Genomic DNA, 7,074 nt, shown 5'->3' on the forward strand with positions numbered 1-7,074 from the left:
CCCTGCGTCCTTGTTCATTTGTGCTCCTTCTTTCTCTAGATCTGCAGGCTTGTACCATGGAGATGTTCCAGAAGCATGGGACACCCATGGCTTGTGTGTCAGGCCTCTGAAGTGGCCTGTGCCCCACAAGCCACAGCAGGAGCCCAAGACAGTGGTTATAGTAGAGCAGGTGGCCTAACTCACAGCTTCAGACACTCAGGGAGCTCATGCCCACAGACCTGCTGCATGCACCAAGAGACACTGTAGCCACTCGACAAGAGGCTGGCCACACAGGGGCCCCAGCCACCGGGATGGAGCCCAGGCCCATTGAGAGACACAGTTGGTACACCTGTGTCAGCTACCTGACCATGCTGGGCAGGCCTGGCTATACCATCCCTGGTGGTCCTGGACTTGTGCCTGGACCACCTGACTCTGTCACACAGCCCCTGCATCTTGATGGACAGGCCACTCAGAGGTGCGCCCCAAGATGCCTGAGGGCAACAGGTGAGCATGAACACTCCTGTGTGGCCTACCAGGAAGACCCGTGCCCTCCCATGCATGCTGCCACCATGGAGAACTCTGGTCCTCTTCTCTGCAGTTTGCCTCCCAGAAACTGTTGAACAAGCTGCTCCAGCTGATCAAGTGTGAGAATTCTACCAGGTACTGTTCCTGCTGGTGGGGGCTGCATCTCTTCCGTCCTGTGCATCTCTGGGGATGGGGTGTCGTGGGGCCATGCCTGAAAGGCACCAGGTTCAGCCTCCAGAGTCAGGATCTTTAAGCAGGTCCTGGGCTGAACCTGCAGCGTCCTGGGCCAGGGAACTTCTAGTGAGCTCAGGAGTAGCCTTTCCCATGGGGTAATGGGTGCCCACGGTGCCAGGGAGTGCCCCTTTCTGGCGCACACTTCTGCAGCGGGCCAGGCAGGCATTTTCCCCAAGCACTGGTCATCAAAATCACCTTTAGCCACAGCGTGAGGCCACTGTGAGGGCCTCAGTTGACTGACGGACCAATGCTCTTTCCAGGGTCAAGCGGGTGATGGATATCCCCACCACGGTGAAGATGGTGCCCATCAAGATCGTGCACACAGAGAGCCAGCCGGAAAAGTCAAGCCACCCTTGCAGCCCTACGGGCTGGAGAAGGACCAGCTCAGGCCTCTGTGCATGTTGAAGCAGTCCTAGTCCAGCTTCTGCATGTACAGCCACAAGGGCGCCCAACCCATGCCCCCCAGCCCGGACAATTGCACCTCCCCTGCCGTGCTCAGCTATGTGAAGGCCAAGGAGTGCAGGGTAGAGAACCCAAAGTCGGAGGAGCTGGCCTGGGAGGTCGGGGACAAGGGCAAGTCCCTGGCCTACATCCTGGACCCCTGTGTAAAGATGAGGACTGTCATGAAAATGATGGAGGTCATCTTCCCCAAAAACGGGCACCTCTTGGAGGACGCTCAGCAATGGAGGAAGCTGCTCCCCAAAGTCCCCTCTCCTTGGCCCCTGAGGAGAAGTGCATACGCCCTGTGCCCCAGGTCTGTCCCCTGAAGTCCCAGGTGGTTTTGGAGGGTGGGATGCTGGCCGGGGAGGAGCATGCAGTCCTAAGTGCTCCCAACACGTTGCTTACTGCTGTTGCCTGCCTGAGCCTCCTGAAAGGGAAACTGAGGGAGACAGGCCTAAATCCTGGGGGTGTCAACCTTGGGGCTTGATATTCTTGACAGCCCTATCTGCTCTTTCTTGGTGGGAGGCCAAGGTGGTTGAGGGAGATACCCACGCCTGCTCCTCCACCAGGCGGCAGTTGTCAACCTGGGGCCTGTCTCCCCCAGGCACTGGGGACCAGACCTGCACAGCTTGGTTGTCATAATGGCAGAGTCACACCCGATGTCCAGAGGGTGGGGGCCGGTGTGCTGTGCTACACCCCAAAACCCAGGACAGCCAGGCCACCACAACAGAGAGTGACAATCTCTGGTGCCTGAAATGCCAGGGTCCCACGGGAGCAGAAATAGGCACTGAAGTCTGGGGCCCTGCAAGCATCTGTGTGCACATTAGGGAGTGCCCTGCGGGGCAGCAGAGTGGGAGGAGGAGGGCCAGGTGGATCAGACCAGAGAGCAGCCCTGGTGACAACTCATGGGATGGTGAGGGACACATGGGCATCCTGGGGTCCCCACGCCCCACTGATATGGGTCACTGTACTACTCCCAGGTAGAGGATGTGAGGCATGCCTCTTCACTGTCCCTTCCCCGCTGTAAAGGCAATGCCTGAAGTTAGTGGCAAGTTGTTTGCAGTTCTAACTCTGCCACCTGCTCTTGGCTCCCGCTTTTGCTGTGCCGAGCACGTGTCTCCAAAAGGTCACCTTTGCTTGGCCCAGGACCCTCCTGGTCCAAGGAGTGCAGGCACAGGGACATCCCTGCTGACCTGCTCCTGTGCTTCCCAGGAAGGAGGAGCCAAGCACGCCTGCTGTCATGCCACTGCTCACCAGTTCTCCCTACTACAGCACATCAGACCCCAAGGCTAAGCTGTTGATCAAGACGAAGGACCTGCAGGAGCAGCAGGAGTCTTGAAGAGGACTCAGTAAGTGACTTGGACTATGACCTGTCAGTGAAGAGAGTAGGGCAGCAGAAATGCCAACAAGCGCATGGCACTTCCCTTCCAGGGGTGAAGAGGAGGGGACTCCACCTTGCCAGGGGCTTTGCCCTCTGCTTTCGCCCCAGGCACTGTGTCCCCACAATGGAAGAAGCTGGCTAGCACCCTTCCTTCCTAGGGTGGTTGGCGTCCTCACGAGACAGACATGTACACACACCAGTCAGCAAGCTGCAGCCCAGGAGCCAGATCTGGGCATCTGTCATTGCAAATAAAGGGTTATTCAAACACATTGGTTCATGGGCAGATAGTGTCTCCTGGCGTTGGCCACAGCAGCAGAGCAAAGTCACTGCAACGGTGACCATGCAGCCTTTCAAGTCGAAACTATTTCCTACTTGGTCCTTTGCAGCATAAGTTTGCCAATACTAATGTAACCTGTTGGTGGTACAAAAATTAAAACCTGGTGAAGAGATAGAGAGAGCAGAAGGATGATGATGGAGGAGGTGCAGATGAAGGGATGATTGGACAGGGAGATGGAGTGACCAGTGGGCAGCCCTGCGAGCATCCCTGCTGGCTAGGCAGGGGCCCAGCGAGTGCAGAGGACCTGGTGTGTTGTGTCAAGAAGCTGCAGAGCCAAGCAAGGGATGCTCACAGAAGAGGTCAGGGACTAAAGAGCAGGTGACCATGAGCTCACAGTAGTGACAGAATCACCAACACGAATGCCAATGTCACTGTTCCTGTCCGAACTTTAATGACAATGCACACATGCTGGCCTGAGAAGGTCTGTGAGAGCAGGACCAGAGACAAAGGTCACAGGCCTCGGCTCTCTCCCGCTGTTCCCTGCTTCTTCCACCTGACTGGTCATGGCAGCCCTGCCCAGCTCCCCACCCCATCCCTACACCCCAGCATGGCCTGAAGGGCTGAACAGCACACTGCCATTCCACGAGTGGTCGTTCCTCCCAGGAGGTAGGTGCTGGTGTCCCCTCTGGAGCTGGCACCATCACGAGTCCCGCCCTGTCCTCACAGCAGGAGCTCTCCGAGAGGTCAACTACAAGATGCCGGTGTTCTGGAAGGCCTGTGAGAGACTCCTGGAGGATGTCCAGGCCAATAGCACGCTGGGGGAGGAAATGGAGGCTGTCGCCAAGAATGTCTGCAAGCACAATGAGTTTGACAAGTCCCGGATGTTCACCTGGGACCTGGACAAGGTGGTGAACCTCCTGCCATCTCTGTCGGTCTTCCTGGCCCTCCTGGAAAACATTTTCAATAGCCTGGACAACAGTACTTCTCCTGGAGATGAGGTAGGTGTAGGCACAGCAGACCTACAGCTGGTGTTCCACAGGCAGCTTACCTGGGGATGTGGGGAATTAATCCGGCAGTCTGGAGCAGCTGGTGGGTTGGGCACTGTGGCAACTGCAGGGCTGCCACTATCTTGAGCCCAGGGACCAAGGTGATAAGGGTTCATGCACATATCTTTAGGAAATGAGCTTCACTTTGTCCACCCCCATGTGTCAGTGGAGCCCCCCAGTGCCTGACAGACCCCTGTCTCGGTGCTAGTCTCCACTAGCGGGTGCTGTGTCTCCCAGACCAGAGCAGCCTTGAGGAGTTTGGGGCCTGTTCACTGACTCCCTTTCCTGATCCAGCAGCTTGGGGCATTGCCCCACCCCTTGCAACCCCTTCCTCCTCCAGGACCTCAGAAGCTTGCCTTCACTAGTGTCCACCGGCTTTCCTCAGCGTCTTGCTCCTTGAATCATGCCCAATTCAAGTCCACGTTTGCCTTTGTCCTTCTGAACTGGGTGGAGCAGGTCACTCCCTGGGGCTTGGCTTTTGGCCTATGCCAGCAACATTTCATCTTGTGCTCTGGGTGAATAGCACCCCACATGTGGAGTGCATGACCTCTAGAGCCGCATGTCTGTCACAGGGTCCTGGATCCACCGCAGGCCACTTGCTAGATCAGAGACCAGCAAACATTTGCTAATGTGTGTCTTTGTACATAACAACCTTCCAAAGGATGGTCTTTGCTCTTAGTAACAGGCATAATGGCCTCTTTGGTGGTGCAAGGGGTTAAGTACCACACTATGAAGCAATTTGCAGCCTCAGCAGAGCAAGTTTGATCCTGGCTGGCCAGGAAGCAACCCACATGGTGACACAGCCCTCTCCTGTCTTGCCCACTGCTCCCCTCAGGAGTGTATTTCAGTCTGTCTACCTGTTCTGTTTCCCTGCTCTGTCTCTGGTGAATCCTCTCACCCCCAACACCCCTGCATCTCTGGCCTGTACCCCAGCTCTTGTATGCATAAATAAATATTTTTTAATTAGTTTAAAAAAATAAGAGGTCTAGCTTCTATGGAAGCAGAGAGAAATTGTTCCTTTTGCAGATGAGAGTGGCTTCATGCTACATATATGAGATCTTGGTGTGATTTTGGGTGGTCACGCAGCTATCATTGAACACGCTGTATAAGGAATTAATAGTAATGTGCTTTGGCTCCTGAGCCTCATGTGTTATGTGCATGTTGCACTTTTCTTTGTGAGCTTGGCCAAATTTATCTGGAGACAGGAAAAAAGCAGCAAGAAGAAAGAGGCATCTTTATGCATGCTTAAATCTCCCAAGGGTAGATTTAAATGAGACTACAAAGTCTCAGGTCATGTGATGGCTCAGCTCATGTGTGACTGAGGCCCAGAAGCTGTGCCACACACTCTGGGTGTGTGGCAGCCACCCTGTCGGGATTTGACACTGGCACAGCCTCATCTGTGAGTATGTATCTCATAACCCACCCGGTGGCAAGGACTCGTAGCTGTAGTGTGGTCTCCACAGCTCAGCTTACTTTTGGTCCACCCTGCACGCACCATCATGAAGCTGGCAGACCTATTCAGGGTTTGGGGGAGCAGAAGGAGCACAGCAGCAGGGATCGGGCCCATGTTCCCCTGGGCTCAGGCTCCAGAACCCACCTGCCTCCCTGGACGCATGTTTGGAGGTCAGTCGGGCTGGCATCCTGGCTGCATGACTAGCGTTGCCTCGCCTTGCTGAGCTGCAGGCCTGTACCAGGTCAGGGGTGGGTGGGGTAGCCTCAGTGTCCAGGTCAGCCAGGGCAGGTTGAATCACTGTGCCACTGAAGGTGCAAATCTTCGTGCCTGGCGGTGCAGGCTTTGGGAAGTGCAGGTTTCTAGAGACAAGCTAGTGAGGTGACAGATGTGGAGTCAGGGTCTAGAGGCTGCCACTGTCCTTCCAGACAGAGAGGGGACATGGCAGCCACGTGCCCAACATCTGGCGGGAGTTGTGTGGCTGTGCCTTTCTGCGCCCTGCCTATGCCTGGAGACTGAGGCGTCCCATGTGGTTGGGCCACTTCTTGGCAGAACCCCGAGACACTTAGCCCGCCTCTTCCTTGCTCTCAGAGAGCCTGGAGGCTATAAAGAAACTGGTGGTTCTGCAGACAGACAGTGATGGATTTGAGATGAGGGAACCTCTGTGTTCCCCAGAGCTGGACCCTAATGGGGAGCGCAGGCACGCAACCCACCCAGTTTCTTCCCTTCTCCAGCCTGACTTTCTACAGTGTTTTTCAGCTGGTCCTCTTGCAGCTAGAGGGCTTGGAGACCCCAACCCGTCTTGCAGAGGGAGGTGCCCCAGTCAGCTCTCCCAGGGACTGGGGCCTATGTCACCAGAAGTGTCCTCAGTACCCTTACCTCGGTGCCCCTGAGTTCCGTGGGTTCTAGCCCCCATGGTGATGGTGCCCAAGGCTGTGGGGAGGGGCAGCCCCTAGGAACCTGTAGCCAGGCTGCCCAGAGCACATGCCCCAGGCTCTGCCTGCCCCCTCTCACTGTTCCAGGTCTCAGTGCCTGCCCTTTTTTCTATAGCAAATGCTACTGGGGAGCAGAGGGTTCTGATCCAGTGGCACAAAGACACCAAAGAGCTCAAGGAGAACCTGGACCGCTGCAAGCACATCGTCTTCAACATTCTGGCAGCTACCTTTGCAAAGACAGCCTGGCCGACTATGAGCACTTTGTCAAGATGAAGTGGCTCTGATCATCAAGAAGCGCAAGCTGGAGGACAATATCCACCTGGACAAGGAGAAGTTCAAGTGCTTGTTTGACAGCCTTCAACACAAGAGAGGCCAATGGGCACCTGCCTGGCCCAGGGAGGACCCAGCAGGTCACTTCCCCCGTCACTAATGACACACACCTGCATTCTTGCGGGCACTGACCCCTCTGGTGCCCACATGCTCTGAGAAAAGCAGTAAGCCCCCTGGTGTTTGGGAAGATATTGTGTCATTTTTTTCTCCCCCCAGTGCCAAGCAGACTACCTGTCCGACATCCTCCTGTGTGTCCACGTGGCATTAGGCCGTGGCTCCACCCCTCCTCAGCAGGGCCTACCGTCCCCCACCCCACAGCATCTAGAGTCCCAGAGGGCCACCCTGGCCTCTGTCTTGGTGCTATATTGGGCACAGGCTGCCCCTGTTTCCCTGCTTGTCTCTGGCAGAAGGAGAAATTCATGGCAGTGGCCTCTGACAGGCCTCCTGGAAGCTGAAGCCTTTGCAGGTCATCACTG

The 7,074-nt window shown here is 56.0% G+C and overlaps 1 pseudogene; it reads left to right on the forward strand.

Moving 5' to 3' along the window:
- The first annotated feature begins 290 nt into the window (after positions 1-290).
- LOC119250815 (protein Shroom2-like) lies at positions 291-6,698 on the forward strand (annotated as a pseudogene).
- Positions 6,699-7,074: the final 376 nt, after the last annotated feature.

The sequence above is a fragment of the Talpa occidentalis genome, unplaced genomic scaffold, assembly GCF_014898055.3.
Source record: "Talpa occidentalis isolate TD23 unplaced genomic scaffold, MPIMG_talOcc4v2.1 talOcc4.18, whole genome shotgun sequence".
Classification (NCBI taxonomy): Eukaryota; Metazoa; Chordata; class Mammalia; order Eulipotyphla; family Talpidae; genus Talpa; species Talpa occidentalis.